The following is a 22,725-nucleotide window of genomic DNA, read 5'->3' on the forward strand; positions in this document are numbered from 1 at the left end:
TGGCCATGATCTCATGTTTTGATGTTTGAGATATTTAAAATTGTTTCCTTTTCCTGAATAAATGGACTTATTCCTCATATGCAGGAAGGCAACATTTTGACTAAACCTGTACCTAAGATGTGAATAAAAATTCAAAATCTGCTTTATTTTAGACAGCATGTTATGCCAATTTGTAGAACAAATATAAAATAAAAGCAACAAGCACCTTTCCTCAAATACTAACAAATGAATTCATAGTTGTCCAAGGTATTTTTTTTAAGATTTTTATTCATTTATTCATGAGAGACACAGAGAGAAAGGCAGAGGGAGTAGCAGGCTCCCCACGGGGAGCCCGATATGGGACTCAATCCTAGGACCCGGGACCACCACCTGAGCCAAAGGTAAACACTCACCACTGAGCCACCCAGGTGCCCCATTGTCCAAGGTATTTTAAACGATTTTGAAGGAATTGCAGAAATAGATTTAAACTTGACTTCTTAAATTTGCTTTGACCTATGATCACCTGGATAGGCCTTTTCCTGAATCCCACCTCACCTCTCCTTAAGGTGCTGATAAATCCAGAACTTGGAGCCTGAGTAGAAGCTAAAAAACATATTGACCACCACTTCCTGACAGAGTTTGGGGGTGTGCTGGTGTGCTGGATCATCATCAATTGGAGTTTCTTACCCCAGTATAAGATAATGTCTTCTCTGAAAAGTCAGGGAAACATGCTCATTCTCTTCAAATTGCATTAGATCACATGAAAAATTTTTTCCTCCTCTCATAGATTAAGATCTAGGAGAAATGGAGACAGGGAGTTTCACATCAAGCAGCATGGTTATTGGTGCTCAGAATAAAGGCAGACAAATAATGGAAAGGTGAAATCAACTTCACTACAGATGAGCAGGAGGGGTACAGTTTATCATAAACCAGGCTGGTTTCACTCATTTGAGCAAGCCCAGCCTGATGACAGAAAAAAGATGCTCATCCCCTGGGAGACTGAGGGACAGGTAACTTGCTAGTTGCATTAAATCTTATTGATCTGGCAAATGGTTAAAGGAATTCCTACAGATATTGGTGTGCTTTTAAGTCAAATCAATATGTCCCTTCTATTTCATTTTGTACTAATGAGGTGGAATTCACTCTTATCAGAGTTCTGTATGTAATATTCAGATGAAACTGAGAGGCTTGTAATTAGGATCAGAATTCTTTTGGTGAAAATTCAACCTTTGTTGAATCAGTCAAGACATTTAAGCAGTGCAACTTCTGCCATTATCTGACTGATTGATTCTCTTCCCCACTTCAATCAGTTTGTGACCATAAGGTAAATTTCCAATGTGTAAATTGCTAATATGTAAGTTCACTATACAACCTCTGAACAGCCTGTCTGAGAAACAGTAAGAGATAAGTAATTCTATCCATTTAGTGGGTATCTCCAAGCATAGGAAATGAGAGATATAGATATTTTAACATATCTTCTACTTTTAAGCAAACTGTTCACTTCTTTTGAATTCTACATGCTTGCCTTAATATACTTTTCTATTCTTACAGTAATATTGATACTTACTCCTCTTACTGAAAAACAATTTCCCACTAAAAGTTTTCAACACCCCCTTCCCAACCAACAACAGTAAAATACATTTTATGAAATCCTTATGAAGAATTTTCCAATTCTGAAATAGGTGTTGTGATTATATATTGTGTTAATGCGTTATGATAATTACAAAATGAGGACAGACCTGCATCTACTTTGCTTGAAAGAGAAGCCTACAGCCTTCTCTGAGTACTACTTATTAGAAAAGCAAATGACTAATTCTGAGAAATCTGCTTTCAGATTCTCTCATTGCAGTTGTGCTAAGAATGGAGAAAAGACCAGAAAGCAGACCTTTAGAGAAGCATTCTAACTTTGAATGAAGACAGCCAAGAAAATACAAATACAGAAAGAAGACATTTGGATTAGAAAGAATTCATGCTAAATTGATTTATATAAATACAAATCAAAATATTACATATGATTACATGAACAGAGCCTACATGAGTGAAATCCAGATGTGAGCTCAATTATCTCTGCGTTTCCATGGAATCTCGTCAGTGGCTGCCTCAGAAGAGGAAGGAGGGGAGAGAGGAAACAAGTAGGAGGAGAAATCTCTAGGCCTCTGCCTCTTCTTTTGTGAATTTTGGATGCTACCTAATTCAGCATTAAAAATAATCTATTTTTTAAGTATAAAAACTATTGGCTTCACTTGTGGATTCTGGAGTAAGTGGCTTTACTACTTTAAAACTTTTTGATCTTGGGCAGGTTACTCAACTTTATTTAAGCCCCAGTTTGTCTATCTATAAAATGAGAATAATAATTGTTCCTGCACTCCTAGTGTTGCTGTGAGAATTCAATGAATAAATCTAGGTAAAATTCTTAGAACAGTGGGCAATAGGATTTTATCAGTATTAGCATTATTATCTAATACAGTAGAAAAATAAACTGACATTCTTCACTAAAGGAAAAAGAAAATGATCCATTGGCTTTAGAAAAATCAGGAACAGCCCATTTATTGGGGGATTTGTTGCCTAAAGTATATGGCACAAATGAAATGAATAAATGGTAAATTCCCCAGTTTGTTGTGGCCAAGGAAGGAATTTGAAGAGTACATGAGCACCATAAAGGTCAAGGACCTCTGCACTGGGTAGCACATAAAATGTAGGCCCAAACTGAAAGGCCTCTCCTTGTTTCACAAGTCATATTTCTCTGTTCCTGGTCACAATGAAACTTTTCAAGAGTGTTGACAACTCATTTTGTCACCACCTCTCCTTCACAACTTCTCCCTTTATAATACTAATTCTGCCATGATCACTCCACCAAAATTGCTCTTATCAATGTCACTAATTAATTTTATGTTACCCAACTGGTTCACTCATTTCTCCATATCGTACTTGAACTCACAGCAGAATGTAACATAGCTGAGCATTTCCTTGTTTCTAGAACATTACTCTGGTCTTCCATGAGATGACACTCTCAGGGTTTCTCTTGTCCCCACTCTTCCACCCAACCCCCAAATGTTGAAGTTCATCAGGACTGGCTTCTAGGCTCTCTTCTATTCTTTATCTTTATTATATCCATTCCCCTTGGCTTTAAATATCACATAGATGCTGAAAACCCCCAAATTTACTCCCAGTTGGGACTTCTTTCCTGTTGTCACTACCTATCTTATATCTTCCTGAAGAGGTATAATAGGATTCTTAAGTTTAATATGCCCAAAATGAAATCCTTGATTTTTCCTTTTTACCAAACCTATTTTTATTATAGTCCTATCTATCATAGAAAAATGCTTTATTATCTAGCAATTGCTCAAGCCCGAGGTTTAGATAATATCCTTGATTATTTTTTCTACTTCACCCATGCATCAGTGAGTTCTACAGTTAACTCATCAAAAAAGAAAGGAAATCGGCAAATTGTTATTTCTTTACCATCATCCTAGACCAAACCACCTCTGTAACATGCAGATTACATGCTCATCTCCTTCTTCTAAAACTGCTACCCTTATATCTATTATCCACTTGGTGGCCAGAATGATCTTTTTAAAAAGATTTTATTTATTTGAGAGAGAGAGAGAGAGAGAGAGACAGCAAGCAAGCAGGGGGAGGAGCAGAAGAAGATGGACAAGTAGATTCCATGATGAGCACAGAATGTGAGGCTCCATCTCATAACCCCAAGATCATGACCAGAGCCGAAATCCAGAGTCGGACATTCAACTGACTGAGCCACCCAGGCACCTCCAGAACGATCATTTTAAACTACAAGTACTTAAACTGAATCACACACAAAGAAAATAAAAAATGTCTATGGTTTATGTTATACACCCCAAACATAGAAGCAGCAACTTCATTTCATACTAGACTGGACCGAGAAGACTATATACTAATAAAAAAAGAAGAATTAGCAAAGTAGTGCTTCAAAACCAGAAGTGACATATATATCAGATCAAAGAGAAGCTCTTCCCTTGAGAAGACCTGGGCAGTCAATAACAGAAGTCATTATATAAAATTGAAGTTTATTAATATTAGATTCATTCACTATAATCTCATTGTACAGTGAGCATTCAGATTCTCTAATGCCTCAGTGAATGCTGCCAGAATACAGTTTATTCTGTCTGGGTGTGTGTTATATTGCAGTTGCCCCCCCCCCCATTAATAAAGAGATACTTTAATGGTTTGAACAAATCACAGGGACACCCATTAGTGACCTACCTGGGGTGGCGTAGCCATACATCTATAGCTTGCTTCTATATAAAAGGTCAAAGGAAGAGTCTTCCAAGCACTAAAAATCTGTCATTAAAACAATAACCACAAAAAGTTTTTCAGGGACTGCACAGAGTCAAAATTCCTCTATTCAATCCCATTCTTGAAGGTCAAAATTAATTTAAGAAAGGAAATCATCTTGTAAGATAAGAATAGTCCCAAATTATACCAAACTCCTATTAATGTCTTTCTTTTCTCTTACTAGAGACTGTTTCAAGTACTCAAAGAAGCCCCAGGTTGAAATTGAACTGGCTATTCCATAATCTTGGATACTTGCCTTCAATTTTTATCATCTATGGAATAAGGAGACAACTAGATAAATGTAAAAAATATTTTTTCTGACTCATATATACCTGGAGCTTCAGCTTGTTGCATCTTTCTCTTTTAAAATAAGTTATTACAAAAGGTCAACAGATAGGTCCCCTGGAAAGCTTTGTACATTAAAATAAAAGTGTATCATCATTGTACTTAACAGAAACATCCAGTGCTGTAGTTAAAAAAAAAAATCACTGTTTTTACACCATTTTTTCTCTCAGAAATGGAATTTCTACCTTAAACAGATGCTGTCATTGCTGTGTCTATAATGAAGGGATAACCAAATGGCAGCATTAAAAAAAATCTGCTCAGATTGTCCATTTAAAATTTTTTTACATGGGATGCCTGGGTGGTTCAGTCAGTTAAGCCTTTGGCTCAGGTCATGATCCCAGGGTTCTGGGATGGAGCCCCACATCAGGTTCCTTGATCAGTGCAAAGTCTGCTTCTCCCTCTCCCTCTGTTGTTTGTCCTGCTTGTCTTGTGCTCTCTGGCTCTCTCTCCCACTATCTCTGTCAAATAAATAAATAAAATCTTTAAAAAATAAAATAAATTTTTATATTGCTTTTAAATTTTTTATATTTATATTCAGATAATTTATTATCTAAAATGCTTGGTATAAAAAATTATATAGTCCTTTCTATGTTATTATATAATTTGTGTATATCCATCCACTTTTTGTTTGTGATGATGATACACTGGAAAATACGTGGTTTGTAAAGGGAAAAAATATGGTTCAAATCCCAGCTCTGCCACTTATTAGCTCTGAAACCTTGGTCATCAGCTATAAAAATATTAGTGCCTATCTCATGGGGTTGTAAATATGTAACATATATGTTCATACAATAACATATGTAAAATAGCTCAGAGCCTCATAAAATAGGCATTCCTAAATATTATAGTCTGCCAATGAGTTATAATATAAATTTAACATATTGTATAGCAGAGCAGGGTAAAAAGGAGGGCTTTTGAGTTAAAAAATTCAAACTGTAATATAAGAAAATTTTCCATAAGCTAAAGAAGATTTGAATCTGAATATCTAAAAAGGCATATCTTTTTTCCCTCAGAAAAACTGATCCAGTAGAGCCAATACTGTGGTATATGTAATAAAATTATTATATTTTAAACCCAATGGGCTGACAAGGAAGCCAGGCAAAAGTACCAACTCTTTCTGAAATAGAAGAAAATCCACTACAAACTTTATTTAGGCTTTAAATAGTATGATGTTTTCAGTTAACACGAAAGTTACAAAGCTCTGTTCTCAATTTTTATCCTCTTAGAGTTTTTTAACTTAAGTAACTAATTTTTTACATAGATCTGACATGGGAAGGAAAAAATAGATCTTTGTTAAATTAATAGTGTTTTGAATATTAAATCCAGAGAAAGAAGGAAAACTGAAATTTAAATGAATTGGAATCAAATGTATTGTGATTTCTGAAACTCAGGAGGCATTTATTATATATTATTATCTGAAATATCCCTAGGTTGTAATCAAATAACTTAATTAAGTATTTTTCCCCATAATTCCCCCTCAAATAAAAGGACAGTTCTAAAATTTAAAAAGTAATTTGGTATCTAAGTTAAAATATTTTTTCATTTATTCATGTATCTTTGTATCTATAATTGCAAAATATTAAATTATCAAAAATGGCTGAAAATAACCCACTAGCAATGGAAATATTGATATAAATTTTTATTCTTTCTTTCTCTGTTTTTTTGAGAAGTAAATTGGAAAGCTCAGGAGCAAAGGCTCTGATCCATAAACCATCTTATAACCTTTCTGATGCCTCTGCTCCAAACATCTTGGTTATTTACCCAGTTCCATTAAAAACTGCTCAAGGATACTGAACTACAAAAGATATGAGTTGGCACAACCCAATCAAGTATCCTGGCCCCAAACGCTGAAAATGAGTCTGTCTTACAAACAGAATTTTCATGCTGAATAATCTTAATTTTAAATGATGAGAACAAGTTAAGACAATATAACGGAGTACAGCTGCTAAATATGTGGTTCAAGGATTTTTTTCCCATTAAAAGTTTTGTGACATTTTCTGCCACTGAACATGACTTGAGAGAGGCCCAGACTGCAAAAAACAGTCAATTAGGTTGAATAGGTCAGAAGGAGACTATCTTCAGGTGCTATCAAGCTCTTCTGGTACTAAGCTACCATTCTCCTGAGATCAGGGTGTGATCCTGCTTTGGGAAGGAAGATGGAATAGAAAATTGTTTACATTCATCCACTCTTAATTTTCATGCTACTGAAAGTGCTGATTGTCTTTGGTTGAGAAGGAGAAAAACAGGGACTGGAAGAGAAAATGTTTCCCTCTGACAGTTTGGACTGGGAGGTCATTGTTTACAGTTGGAAATGTAGGAGGGAACAATCAGAAACAAGCCTGGGACCTCTTAGACCCAGCTGTGGGAGCATCATTTTACTCTGGAACTCATGACTTAAAAGTCTTTCGAATCCCCAGGCCACCAAAGGCCATAGTCTCCAGTGGTTACAAAATGTTAGAATTGTTTAGTGCCTGCATGTAAAGGGTGAGACCAGGCAAAGCAACAATCATCAGGAGATACCGTGGAGCCAAGGAAGTCATTGTATACAGGTGAGGAATCAGAAAAAAAATTTTCTAAAGAATGATTGTGTAGCTTCTCTAGTTCAGCCTTCTGATTTTCTGGTTGTGGCCTCCCTTAAAATCAAACAGAAAACCTACAACCTCATTCCAAGAATGCACATGGGGAGCTAACAAGAACTAAATAAACAATGCTCTGTTTGCTCAAATATTTAGCAAATAGCTCAGGGATTACTGCATACACCATTATTGAGATTTTAGCCAATTCTCAAAGATGTTTCTATGCTCTACTAATAAAACAATTCATGTATGTATAATGGCACATTGTAATTATTTCCACATGGTTTGCACTTAGACAAAACCTGAGGGAAGAAAGTCAACATTTGATGAAACTTTATCAGAAATCAACATTTATTACAACACAGACAAAACCTAAGTCCAGAACAAGATAAAACCAACAGTAGCAATCATCTGATATGTCAGTATATATTTTTTATCATATTTTTTTCCTCCTTATCGCTATTTTTTCTGGTTACAACTTAGGTAGAAGGATGACAAATTTACAGGAAATAACATATTGGAGTTTTGTAGATAAAAATCTTACTAAGTGTTTAGGGGTGTGTCTGTCTACGTTAGCCATAAATACTCAGCAAAGCATTGCCTGTAATGTAAAAATTTGTAGTGGGAGAAACCTCAAAGAGAATTCTTTTTGGTTGAGCATCTGGATGGTGGGACAGTATCCAAGTGATTATGATTTGTGACTCTAATCTCAAGCAAAGCCTTGTTCTGGGATTATTCATTCTTGCTTCAGCAACTAACTTACATAGTTGAATTTCTACATGAGGTAAGAGCTGAATAGATGGAAATAAAACCCTTTTCAATTTTTCAGAACAAGGTTATTCCATTTAGAAAGAAGTCACAGATTTTCATAAAAAGACTTGGCCATATTTATGCCTAGAACTTAAATTGAGTCTGTCTACACTTTTGAAACCAAGTAATGATATGGATTGCTTCAAGTCACTTCATATTTTATACTGGTGACCAAAGCTCAATCTGTTGAATGTTCGATACTTATTAACATTAAAAACAAATGGATTAGAATATGTTTCTGATACTTCATTCAGTTCAAAAGTTAAATCTCCTGATAATTCACTCATTCATTTAGCAAATATTTGTTGAGTATGTACTGTGTGCAGGAACCGTCCTAGGCACCAGAGACAGAGCAGTGGACAGAACAAAATCCTTGATTTGTGGGGATTATATTTTGGAGGAACGAGTCAATAAACAAATATATGGTATATATTCACAGAATAGTGTTATTATATGTAATGTACATTATGAAGAAAAACAAAGCAGAATTGAAAGAAATATTGAAAGTGAGAGAAGAGACTGTTTTCTGTAGGGTGGTGAGGGGAGATTTTGAGGCTTTCACATCATTCAAGGGAGGAGACAAATGAAGGGAGAAAATGAGCCATGAGAAAATTTGAAATCTGGAAGAAGGAAGAAGTACAAAGGTTTTAATGCGGGACTAAATTTGCCTTTCAGGGGAACGTATAGAAAGCCAATTTTTGTTGGAGTGGAGTGAGCAAGTGGAAAGCAATCAATTTTGAGCATAGATAGGGTTCAAATCAAGAAGAGCCTTACTAAGGTTAGGATTTGGATTTTGTTCTTAGCATGATGGGAATCATTTAAAGATTTTGAGAAGAGCAACATTAAATGGTTAAGGATTTTGTAAGTCTCTCTGGCTGTTCTGTGAAGATAGACTGTAAGAAAAAACAAGGGTGCAAGTGGGGAAGCCAAGTGGAGGGTTATTGTGCTAGTACTGACTGTAAATGATGGGGCCCCAGACCAGAGCAATAGGGGTGGAGTGAGAAGTGGTTATATGCTAGATAGATTTCAAAGCCAGGAATGACAAGATCTTTCTGATGGATTGGGTGGATCTTAGGGAAAGTGAGGAATTGAACTTGATTCCAGTACTTTCTCTGAGCCACTGGGAAATAACTGAATTACTCAATCTTTTCTCAAGTATCAATGAAATGCAGACTGTGCTAAGCTCTGTATTAGGTGCTTAGGTATATCACCAAGCAAAAAAAAAAAAAAACAAAGATCCCTGGAGGAAAAAAAAAAGACAATAAAAATGAACATAAAGGAATGCATTTTAAAGTATGTTTGAAGATAACAAGTATTGTGGAAAAAAAAAAACAACAGGAAAGGTTAACGGGGTTGGGTGGCAACAGGTTCCTTTATTAAACAAGGTGGTCAGGATTGGTGTCCGTGAGATGGTGAGATCTGAGCAGGGGCCAGGAGGCCAGTGTGCCTGCAGTCCAGTGAGGTGAGAGGAGAATGAATGGTCAGTGATGAAGCAAGACAAGTAAACCAGGAGACCTGATGTGTAGACTCTTGAAGGCCATTGGGATTTGGCCTTTATTCTGAATGAAACATGGAGCCATTTCAGGGTCATGGTCATTTGAGTAGAGGAGTGACATGATCTGACTTATATATGTCGCACTCTGATCACTCCTCTGAGAATATATTACAAGGTAGCAAAGATAAAGCAAAGAAACCTATTTTGGGGTGATTGCAACAATTCAGATGAGAGCTGATGGTGGTTTGATAGAGACAGCTGTGAAAGTGGCAGGATAGATGTAGAAGTAGAGCTTCCTTGATTTCCTGATAGATTAGGAAACAGTTTTTGGCTTGAAAAGCTAGAAGGTTGGAGTTGCCGTTAACTGAAATGATAGACTCTGGTTTGAGTGGGAGGTGGGGGAATACCAGGAGTTCTGTTTTGGATGTTTTAGGTCTGAGATGCTTCAGATATATCCAAGTGAAGGAATCGGGTTGGCAGTTGAATATTCAAGTCTAGAGTTCAGGGGAGCATTTTGAACTGGAGATATACACCCTCAGATGGAGGTATAAGGGTGGTGTTTAGAACTATGGGCAATGGGGGGATCCCTGGGTGGCGCAGCGGTTTGGCGCCTGCCTTTGGCCCAGGGAGCGATCCTGGAGACGGGGGATCGAATCCCACGTCGGCCTCCTGGTGCATGGAGCCTGCTTCTCCCTCTGCCTATGTCTCTGCCTTCCTCTCTCTCTCTCTCTCTCTCTCTCTCTCTGTGACTATCATTAAAAAAAAAAAAGAACTATGGGCAATGGATGAGGTCATGTATGGAGTGAATGGAGATAGAAAGGAAGGCAAAGACTGGGCCCTTGGGTAATCCAATATTCAGAAGTAGGGAAAAGAGACCACCTAGGCAGGGGAAGAACCAAGTGGTTGTGTTGTCCACCAAAGACAGTGTATTAAAGATGAGGGAGTGATTAACCCTGAGAGAGTTTGCCCCTCTAGAGGTCAAGTATGATGCCTGGGAATTGATCATGGGAGGCAGCAACATGGAGGTCATTAATGATTTTTGAGAGCAGTTTTGAAGGAATCCTGGGATAGTAAATTTTGAAGCCAAGGGGAATGCTGGTGGGGAGGAAAAGGCATCACTAAACTAAGAATATCTGGGAGAAAAGTAGATAAGGGCTGAGGATGAAAGGATCAAACCCATGTGATTATATGTGTTATGACTAATTTTCCTTGTTGGCCACATACGGCTGAGTTCTTACCAAATCTGAAGGAATGCTGAATCATTTATTTTCTCAGTGATTAGCACTTAATCACTTCATTAAAATATGTGTTGCTTTTATTCAAAATCAATTTTGTACTTCCCTATTAAGCCTTCTGAAAATTCATCTTGCCAAAAGAAATATGAATCCCTTGTAGGGTTTTCATGACTCAGAGACAAAGGATTTCTTTCCTTTTATTGAATTATTTGTGTTACCGAATCTGGCTATGTTCTGAATCTCTTATTGTAATAAGTTAATATTTATTGTAGTGCAAGCACAATAATGTAGTGCTTGGCATTGAGTTAACAATATAAATAATTAGATTTTATATATACCTTTACAAAAGAAAGGAAAAGATTGTCATAAATGCACTTTGTAAACAACAATACATTGCTTTGTGATGTCTCTTGGACAGTTTTTGGGTAATATTTAATTCTTGTATTATTGATCTTATTTTTTCCTATTTAGATCGTAAGCTTTTAGAAGGCAGAGACAATATGCCACGCATATGCCTCATAGCAAAGAGACAGCTGTGTATTTAATCTTATATCTCTTTTATTGAATTTATTTATTTTATTTTTTTATTTATTTTTTTTATTTATTTATTTATTTTTTAAATAAAATATTTTATTTATTTTTTTAAAATATTTTTTAAATATTTTAAAAAAATAAATAAAATATTTTATTTAAATATTTAAATATTTTTAAAATATTTTTTAAAATATTTTATTTATTTTATTTATTTATTTATTTATTTTATTTTATTTATTTATTTTATTTTTTTATTATTTTATTGAATTTATCTCTTTTATAAGAATTTAATCTTATATCTCTTTTATTAACTTTAGTGCTCTTTTGCTTAAAAGCTGCCTAGTAACAATGGCAGAAAACCTGTCCTTTCTGATGCAACAAAATTAGAATGTCTGAGAATTTGTGACTTTGTTTTCCACAGTACAAGTCTTTCCGAAACAAGGTCAATATTTGTAGGGGTTCTTTGGTTGTGCTTATACTTTCTTATTCTCCATTAAGCATTTGATCATTGAAATAAAATTGACCCTTTGGGGGATGGTATGTCATATGTCTCTTTCATCCCAATTAGAATCCAGAATTTAGTGCAACTGGCTGTATTCAGTCATTTCTTTCATAAATAAAGGCATTTGAGGGCCCTTGTAAGTCTTACAATTGGTAATAAGAATGGGCATATATTCTGATTCCCAGTTTATTGATTTTATTACAAATTTCTTTGACAAGATCATTTTTCAGTAGATTTTTGCTCTTTCCAAAATATTTATCAACACATTTCTCCAAAGGCACGTGATTTTATTTTGTGATCTTGTAATTTCATACGGGCTTTATCACATGAAAATTGGCCATTTACTATTTTGAAATCTAACTTATTTTTGTGTAAGAAATGTACTGACTCTGATAATTTTCCCATTTGTAATATCTTTAAGAACAAATGGAGGAGACTGAGTAAACATTGTTAACTACAGGGAATTAGATGCTTAGTTACCAAACTAAATAGGTGCTTTTTGAAGGAAACATCTGAATGTGCAATTTCTATTTAGTGCTTTAGATGAAGAACATCATAGAACATTTTTTCCAGAAAATCTCCTTGGCTTAACTAGTTTGCTTTCTCTTCCAGCTTAGAAGCGGCCACATACTTCTCAAATCCTTGCAAAGCAGCTAAAAAGCTCTGTGATTCTTAAGGATTTGATAAAGATTTGGGACTCAAATCAGTACAAGCAAGAATTTATTTATTTTTTTTTGCAAATTTTGGTGGTAGAAACTTTAGGCCATAAGTTTCTGCCACAGAAAAAGTAATAAAGGGCCTTCTAGGCCTGATATTTTAGTCACTTACATAGCACACTTTCTTAAACCTTGCTATATGTCTTTAGGATTGCTTGTTCCTCCCTTATTTTATTATTTTATTTTATTATTTATTTTATTTTATTTTATTTGTTTTATTCTATTTTATTCTGTTTTATTTCTAGTGTAGTTAACATACAATGTTGTATTAGTTTCAGGTGTACAATAAAGTAATTCAATAATCCTGTACATTACTCAGTGATCATCACAATAAGTGTGCTCTTTATCCCCTCCATTTATTTCACCCATCCTCCTCCCCCCTGGTGACCATCAGTTTATTCTCTATAGTTAAGAGTCTGTTTTTTGGTTTGTCTTTCTTTACCCACTTTGTTTTTTTGTTTCTTGAATTACATACACTCTTGAGGGAAATCTTATGGTATTTGTCTTTCTCTGACTGACTTATTTCACTTAATGTTATACTCTCTAGTTCCATCTATGTGGATGCAAATGGCAAGATCTCATTCTTTTTTACTGCTAATATTCCTGTGTGTGTGTGTGTGTGTGTGTGTGTGTGTGTGTTCTTTATCCATTCATCAGTTGATGGATACTTTCATCTTACAAAATAGCAGAATGGATTCCTGTGCTTGAAAGTTTATAATGTATAGTGTTAGGTGTTCTTAGTGTTAAGACTTTGCTACCAACTCTATTATTAGTTTATTCCTTTTTAAGCTGATTTTTCTGTTATAGAGTCCCAAACAGAATGTTAGGGATATAAGGGGATACGATACAGCTGTTATTGTAGTGAAACACATACTCATATAATCTACAGACATCCTTGGACACTAGTAGGTGTCAAGCCCTGTGCAATTTAGCAGAGATAAAGAGAGAAAAGATACAGTTCTCTCCTTCATGGAATTAAGAGGCTGGTCAATTCATTTTATTTTTAAAAAATGTGACCAGATGACAATTATTACTAAATGATGGTATGTGACCTTTTCTTTACTCTTGCACTTTGTGAGGTTCTAACTGTTTTGCCATCTCTCACCAGATGTAAAGAAGAGGACTCAGCAGCTGGATGAATCAGACATAAGTTTGCGGGTAGAATGATAAGCTAAGGGAAGTCCAGGGACCAAGATGTGCCTCAAGTGCATGGATTGCAGGAGATGACAGTTCTATTATAATACCTGCTCTAAAAACCATGAACTTATTCCAACATGATGGGTGGAACATGGTATTAGGGAACAATTGGAACATGAGAATTTTGTGTTTGCTTGTGCAGGGCTTCATTTACAAGAAACCATAGGTGAAAGCAAAAAATTCACCAGCTAAATACCCACACTTATGAATACATAACACCCACACTTCAAACATTTACAGGGATCTCTGTTCACCATGAGGCATAAGTCACACTCATCCACACCTGGAGTTACAGCTTCTCTCCCATTATGGCTGCTCCTCCTCCACCTCTACAATGGCTCACAGGCTGCCATGTTTGCCATGCCCACTTCCTCAAGCAAGCTGCAGGTCTTCTAAAGATAAAGCACCATATTTATTATAGTGTTAGTGCATTTCTTGCCATGGCCTGTAGTGTAATATTACACTGGTGTTCTATTTTTATTTTTTTAAAGATTTTATTTATTTATTCATGAGAGACACAGAGAGGCAGAGACACAGGCAGAAAGAGAAGCAGGCTCCATGCAGGGAGCCCGATGCGGGACTCAATCCCAGGACCCTGAGATCATGACCTGAGCCAAAGGCAGATGCTCTACCACTGAGCCACCCAGGTGCTCCTATACTACTGTTTTAATTAAGTTTCTATCTTTTTTAATGTGTCACTGACAAAATTTCTGAGTGTTGTTCCCCTAACCATTTTCCCCATAAACCCTGTAGTGTTAACTGCACAATTTTTGGAGAGCATGGATGGTTTTAAGAAACATGTCACATTATAGCAAAACTGACTGTGTTTTCCATTATTATCATGTATCCCAAATTTCATATTTTGTAGGAGGAGTAAATTTGGGAGTATGAATGGCTGGGAGAAAAACCAGAATGTTTAGTACTATTTTTGTAGACTATATTGACTTTAATAATATTTGGAAGACACAGGTGAAGAACTTGAATGCTACTGAAATCACTGATCTGTGGAAAAATAGAAAAGTCAGAAAATGTGAGGCTCGAGCCAAAGTCAAAGCGTGACTGTTGAATGTGAAATTTTGAGTGGCCCCATTGGTATCCTGGGCTTGTGCTTGGGCCACTCTGGTGTGATCTACGTAGGTCAATTGAGTTATTTCTTTGCAATTCAGTAGTTAGCAGCTAAAGGTTGACTTTCTCACGGGCTTTCATGGTTCCCTGGAACCTCACCTGAAACTATATGTGTGCTCTGGAGGACAGAATCAGCCCCACAGTCTCCATATGAACAGGCAATGTAACAGTTTTTCATGATGGGAGCATTGAAATATTTCCTAATCTGATCAAAAAGCTCATTCTCCCGGCTTGCAAACAAAGACTATGTACTACAAAGTCCAACAAAGTTGATTATAAAGGGAGTAGGTGGTGGCTGTGAAGAGCTCTTGAAGACAGGAAAAATGAGTCTGATTTAAACTTGATAATCCTCTTGCTTTCCTAATTAACAGACAGGAAAGTTTGGTAAATATAAGAAAGAGATGACTATCCCTGATGCATTCTAAAGCCAGTATTAATTGAATCACTATCTCCCTTGTTATCTAGATACCATTATTCGCTAGATAGTATTGCTCTAGTTGAAGATATTTGCAAATGCTGATACAAATATTTGCTGAAACTTACTTTTTTCAAATTGTTAGTTGGTAGGTATAAAAAGGGTAAATGAATGCAAATATCTTTCCCAGAAAACTTTCTGGGCCCCCTATTCTGACCCTGTGAAGCTGAACTTTAGTTTTAATTTAATCTTCCTTGGTTCTCCAATCAAATTGTAGGGTTGAAAAATAATGGCAGGGAGGGAGTTATTTCACAGGTTTTTTCCTTGTGTGTAGCACAGCTCATCTCAAAAATAAGTATTCATCCTTTCCTGTTGCTTAGCCCCAAATGCATTATTATTTATTTGGTTTTGGTCGTTGGGGTATGGGAGCCTATCTACTTGTAAATTTCCCCTTGGTCATGAGACATAGTCACATTCACACTACTGGCCTTTGGTGATACTACACCTAACCAAATTATCCAAGTGCTATCAGGAGGAACTAGAAATAGTCATGACTAAGCCTCCTCAGTTTGTTACAAAGTAGTAGTAAAGAGCTGTTTTGTTTTGTTTTGAAATTCTCTTTATTTCCAGGTAATAATGAGCTCCTCATGTGATATAGATCAGAAAGTTCAGAGTTGGTGTTTTGAAAACAAATCTATGGCATTTTTCTGTCTTTTTCTCAAGCCTGGCTAGATTGCAATTTATAATATAATGATTTCCCATTTCATTCTCCTAAATTAATCATTGTGATATAAATGTTGGTCCATATGTATTTTTCTTCTCCATGCCTACTTTCTTGCCTCAGAATAAAGTCTGAATTCCTCAGGCTAGCAACTTCTGTGGCCTGCCATCTTCTCCTTCTAGTTAACACCAATCACCACTAATGTCTCTACCGCCACTTCTCTTTTCAAATTCCTTCAAAAGAGTCTATTTCTGTGTCCTTTGCTCCGCCCATTAATTTCGTCTCTTCACTATACTACAGCCTCCTTTTCTCTCCTCTCTGCTCCCCCACCAACACATACAGTTATTTCCTGAAACTATTTTTGCTAAAGCTATCACTAACTTTCCCATTGCCAAATTCAGTGAATGTCTTAAAATTTCTTAAAAACTTTTAAAATGTGGATGAATGAACATATCTGTTAACCATTGATCCTTTCTCAAGTCTTGGTAAATGACAGTTACAGGCTTTTTAACAAAAAGTTCGAAAAATAAGAGATGGGAGAGGAGAAATAATCATCAAATTGCAGAATGCTGTAGATAAGATAGTGGCATTTTATCTGACAGGTCTGAGAAAGCTGATTCTTAAGGCAAAGCCCTGAAAGGCTCTGGGTCTGGCAGTATCAGGCACATCTTGAAATAAGGTTAAAGGTGGCAAAAGAGTGACATCAGCAAGATAGTGCAATAGGAGATCCCTGACTCCTATCCAAATCAGAAAGGAAGAAGTTAAATTGTCTGTGTTTGCAGATAACATGATCTTTATATAGAAAACCCTAAATTCCACTAAAAAACTTGTAGAATAAATGAATTCGGTGAAGTTGCAGAACACAGAATCAACATATAAAACTCAATTGCATTTCCATATACTAACAATGAACTATCCAAAAAAGAAATTAAGAAAACAATCTCATTCACAAGATCAACAAGAAGAATAAAATACTTAAGAATAAACTTGATCAAGAGGTGAAAGACTTGCATACTGAAAATTATAACACATTTAACGAAAGATATTAAAGAAAACACAGATAAATGGAAAGATATACTCTGTTCATTGACTGGGAGATTTAATATTGCTGAAATATCCACACTAGAGAAAGTGACAAAGTGATATACAGATTTAGTACAATTCCTGTCAAAACTCCAATGCCATTTTCTACAGAAATAGAAAAAAACAATCCCGGGATGTTTGGGTGGCTCAGTGGTTGCTTTGGCCAAGAGCGTGATCCTGGAGTTCCGGGATCGAGTTCCACATTGGGCTCCCTGCATAGAGCTTACTTCTCCCTCTGCCTATGTCTCTGCCTCTCTCTCTCTCTCTCTCTCTCTCTGTCTCTCATGAATAAATAAGTAAAATCTTTAAAAAAAAGAAAAAAACAATCCTAAAATTTATATGAAACCATCAAAACCACTGGATTGACAAAACAATCTCAAGAAATATGAGCAAAACTGGAGGTGTTACACTTCCTGTAGTCATCAAAACAGTATGTAGCATAAAAACAGGCACACACTTTGAAAGAACTGGAAAACAACAACAGAAACAGACACATAAACCAATGTAACAGAACCCAGAGATGAGCCCACACATACATGGTCAACTAGTAATTGAGAAGGGGCCAAGAACACAAAATGTAGAATGGATAATCTCTTTAATAAATGGTTTTGGAAAAACGGAATATCAGATGTGTAAAAAAAAGAAATTTGGTCTTTTTTTCTTGCACCATATACAAAAAATTAACTTGAAATGAATTAAAGACTTAAATGTAAGACTTGAAACCATAAAATTCCCAGGAGAAAACATGGTGTAAGAACCCCTTGACAGTGATCTTGGCAATGAATTTTTGGATATAAAAGCACAGGCAACAAAAAGAAAAATAAATAAGTGGGACTATATTAAAACTATAACCACTGCACAGCATAAGAAGCCATTAACATAATGAAAAGAAAACTTATGAAGTGGAAGAAAAGATTTTCACACAACATGTTTGATAAGGGGTTAAAGTCTAAAATATATATAGAACTCATACTACTCAACAGCAAAATAATAACTCAATTAAAAAAATGGGTCAAGGAGCTGAATACACATTTTTTCCAAAGAAGATATACATGTGGTTGGTATATGAAAATGTGCTCACTAATCACTAACCATCAGAGAATGCAAGTCAAAACAAGAATGCAATATAATTTCATACCTTTTAGAAGGTCTTTTATGAAAAAGCCAGGAGATAGCAAGTGATGGTGAGGATGTGGATAAAAGGGAACCCTTAGGCGCTATTGACTGGAACGTAAATTGGTACTGCCATTATAGATGCAGCAAGAAGGTCCTCAAAAATTAAAACTAGAACTGCCATATGATCCAGAAATCTTACTTTTGAATGTATTTCCAAAGAAAATTAAATTGGAAGCTCAAAGAGATAGCTGCACCTCTATGTTCATTGCAGTATTATGTGCAATACCCAAGATATTGAAACAACCTAAGTGTCTATCAGTGAAAAAATAGGTAAAGAAAATGTGGCATATGTGAATAGTAGATTATTATTGAGCCATAAAAAGTAAAGAAATACTGTCATTTGGGACAACACGAATGAACCTGAAGGACATTATACTTAATGAAATAAGCCAGACAAAAAGACAAATATTGTATGATCTCATTTATATGTGGAATCTAAAAACATTGAATTCATAGAAGCAGAGAGCAGAATGGTGGTTGTCAGGGGTTTAGATATAGGGGGAAATGGGAGATGTTGATCAAAGGGCACAAACTTTCCATTATAAGCCGAAGAAGTTCTCGGGATGTAATGTGAGCATAATGACTGTACAGATGACCCTTGAACGATGTCGACAGTTAACAATGGTTAGGGGTGCTGACACCTGCAGTACAAAATCCATGTATAGCTTTTAACTCCCCCAAAACTTAACTAGTAGTCCACTATTAACCAGAAACCTCATTGATAACATAAAGGGACAAATAACATATATTTTGTACACTATTTGTATTATATAGCATATTCTCACAGTAAAGTAAGCTAGAGAAAAGAAAGTGTTCCTAGGAAAATCAGAAGGAAGAGAAAATATATTTATAGCACTGTATTGTAAAAAATCCACAGGTAAATGGACCTATGAAGTTCAAACTCCTGTTCTTCAAGGATTTACCATAGTTAGTAGTACTGTATTTTATACTTGGAATTTGCTAAGGGATTAGGTCTTAAGTATTCTTATCATACACACAAAAGCTATATGGGCAGTGATGAATGTTAATTAATCTGACTTTGGTCATCATTTCATAATGTCTATGTATATTAAATTATCATAGGTACACTTCAAGTATATACAATTTTATTTGCCATTGTGCCTCAATAAAGCTAGAAAAAAATGGAACCCAAAGTGGAAGTGTTAATGGGAAGTCAGTTTAAGAGCAGTTAGACTCTCGGAATTTCCCTCCCCCTCCACACACCCGATGGCTGGTATGTATCACTCCAGCATAAGATTGAGGTTATTTATTAGAGATGTGCTGGATATCTCTCAAGTGTCCTTTTAGATGCATTCTCCATCCTTTCCACTTTTTCTTAGCTTGAGGAGGCTAATTTGTATAGGTTAAATTGATGGATCCCTTTGTCCTTTGGTTTCCCATTGGGTTTGACCAATGGAGAGCCCTGATGGGAGATGGGAGGTTGTTAATCAAGGGCATTTATCCTCCAAGATTCCTCTCTGTGAGGTTCCCTTGGGGTGACTTCCTCTCTTCACTGAAGGTCACATTTCCTCAGAAGTTGGCCTACAAAGATGGAACTTTTTCCTTTTGGTTTCTAACAACCTTCACCTTCTCTCATTCCTTGGGCCTACAGGTAGTACCAACAAGATGTTTAACTCTACCTGGGGGTTTCCTTACACACTTTACACACTGCCTATACCTTTGTAAAGACTCCCTTTATTAAGCCATTTTAAAGTTATCCTAATTCGAATTACCACCAGTTTTATGCTAGTACCCTGGGTGAAACAGATGGTTTTGGGTTGGAAATCTTTCCAGAAGATTTGAGGATGGAGATACCATTCTATAAACAAGAGGGTAATAAGTGAAATTTTGCAAACTGAGTTTTGAGACACCCAAACTTTTCCCCACTTTGGCTCCCTAAACAGGGGGTCAGGCTTTTAGCCTCAAGGCAAAAGACTGGAAGAGTTTTCACTGAGCAATCTGACTGGGTCGGTGGAGAAAAACCTCGCTCTCACAGTTTCCAAACAAAAAATCCAGCAGATCTCCTTTTAATAAAGGTCATGGCTCACAGTTAAGAAGGCTCATCAGCATGCAATCATAATCAATTTTTGTTTTTTAAATGTGAATGCTTCAAGATCACTAGTTGTCTGGGAAAAGCTTCTAATAAGAAAGTGAACAAAACAAACTGGAAGAGAAAAGTAACTTGAAACCAAGATTATGCCTGAAGGAAAAAAATGCGCTTATTTTTACAGAAAGATGAAAGCAGATATCTATGCACTAAAACAGATTTTGTATAAATTGAATAGTCAGCAAACAACAATAAAAAGAAAGCTCCAGGAAATAAGAATATGATAGAAATAAAATATTCAACAGGAGATACAGGAGAATGAGAGAGAAAGGGAAAACACAAAAATTAAAGATTTAGTCTGCAAATTGTAACATCTGAATAACAGAGAGAAAAAAGACAAAAAGGGAGGAGAAGAAATTCTCAGAGCAAAAAAATTGAGAAATTACCCAGATTTATGGAAGATGAGTTTGTAGATGAAAAGGGCCCAGTGAGTGGATAGCATAACCTATAAAAATAGAAATACACCCAACATTTAATTGTGAATTTCAAATAGGGGGAAGTACCCAAAAGCTTCCAGATGGGGAGTTCATACAAAGGGTCAGGAATCAGAGTGGCTTTAGACTTTTCAAAAACAATATTGGAAGCAAGAAGTCCGTGGTAATACCTTACATACCCCAAGGGAAAATGATTCACAATCAAGAAGAAAGACCAAGGCTTTGTAAAATTTACTTCCCACACACATGCTTTTTTAGGATGCTATTGAGAATATGCTCCATCAAAAAATAAGCTAAACCAACAATGAGGAAGATATAGGATCCAAGCACAGGATTCTAATCTTAAATTAGGAGTTAAGAAAGAGGCAGCTGGAGAGATGCCCCAGGAAGAAACCTGTCCAGACCCGAAGAGGTCAGAAGGTGATGTTTCCCCTAAGATGAAGTTATTAGGAGTACTGTATGTGCTTGAAACTTCTGAGATGAAGCTTAAACACTGGAGTGTTGGGGTGCCTGTGTGGCTCAGTCAGTTAAGCCTTGCCTCAGCTCGGGTCATGATCTCAGGGTTTTGGGATGGAGCCCCACATCGGGCTCCCTGCTCAGTGAGGAGTCTGCTTCTCTCTCTCTGCCCCTCCCTACCACTCATGCTTGCTTTGTTTCTTAAATAAATAAAAATAAAATCTTTAAACATAAATTTGCAGATGAGTTAGTGATAAGTATGTATAAAACTTTCCAAAAATGTGCAATTATTAATTCCAGGTAAAACAAAGGTATTGTGTAACAGGCATGGAAAAATTATTATGGGTTAATATATGTTCCCACATGGACATAAATATAATAATTCAACAGTAATCTAACCAAGCTTTGTGAGATAATACGGGTGGTTGGTTGGGATGAGAGAGAGTGAAAGAGACTTGAATCTTCATTTTCCTTAGAGGGAAGCCTATCGATTATTTGTAAAGTAGAAATATCAAAGAAACATTAGAAGCTACTTAAGAGTTCTAGAGATTACTATGAACAACAGTCACTATGAAAAAGGTGCCGCCACAGGGTGGGAAATGCAGATGCATGTTGGACAATGAAGCCAGAGCTCCATTGTTCTTCCTATTGTGTTTAAAAGAACTACTTGACTCAACTCCATGCACTTATAATTTTGATGAAAACAAAAACCAAACTGAAAAAATAAAAAGCAGAATAAAACAACCAAAGGAGAGAGAGAGAGAGAGAGAGAGAAGCACATGCTGTTCAATCAGAATTCTACCCTAGTCATTTTCTTTTTTAAGGAGTCTGGCATTAATCTTTTAGCTAAATCTGCAAGATTGTGGATTTATTTTTAATAGATTTCTGTAGAAAAGAAGAACATTAAAGTGAGCGTACTACCTAGAATTCTAGTAGATTGTTTTCCAACAAAAGAGATTTATAATGAAAAAATGATTTGCTGATCTGCTATGTGGAAATCCTAACAGTTATTTTGAAAATTGAGTCTTTGGGAAGCCTTATGATCCCGGAGCATCTTCAAGCAGTGAATCCTGCCATGAAACTGAGTGTTCAGCATCTGTGTCTGGTATCTGGGGCTCTGAGACAGCAACACCTGCATACTTATCAAGTGAAATGATTTTCTGTTCCTAAATATAAATTCATTATCTGATGATTCACAAATAGAAATGTGCTCAGTTAACAGCAACCAAGGCAGAAAAAAATGTCATAAAACTCAGATGTAACTTTGTATGTGAGTTGTTTATACGGTTAAAAAAACATTAATAAATGTATTAGCTGATTTGTATTTATCATGCCTAAGTGTATCAAGACACGAGGAGGGAAGTTATTGGTTCAACATCTATCTGCCTGTCCTCTTAGATATTCGATATGATTTCATGCAAATGAAGTAGTTTTCCCACATAATTTTTTAAAAGATTTTATTTGTTTATTTATTTATTTAGAGAGAATACGAGGAGAGGAGCAGA

General features: G+C 35.9%; 1 long non-coding RNA gene across 4 annotated transcripts in view; it reads right to left on the bottom strand.

Moving 5' to 3' along the window:
- Nucleotides 1–292: 292 nt before the first annotated feature.
- The window catches only part of LOC140633219 (uncharacterized), a 35,259-nt gene continuing 12,826 nt past the window's right edge, over nt 293–22,725 (bottom strand). For all 4 annotated transcript variants that reach the window (XR_012030848.1, XR_012030847.1, XR_012030846.1 and 1 more), the window contains 2 exons: nt 4,222–4,299; nt 293–774 (listed from right to left, as the gene is read on the bottom strand). This is a non-coding gene — a long non-coding RNA (uncharacterized lncRNA). The remainder of the gene's footprint in view (nt 775–4,221; nt 4,300–22,725) is intronic.

This window comes from Canis lupus, chromosome 5 (genome assembly GCF_048164855.1).
Source record: "Canis lupus baileyi chromosome 5, mCanLup2.hap1, whole genome shotgun sequence".
Classification (NCBI taxonomy): Eukaryota; Metazoa; Chordata; class Mammalia; order Carnivora; family Canidae; genus Canis; species Canis lupus.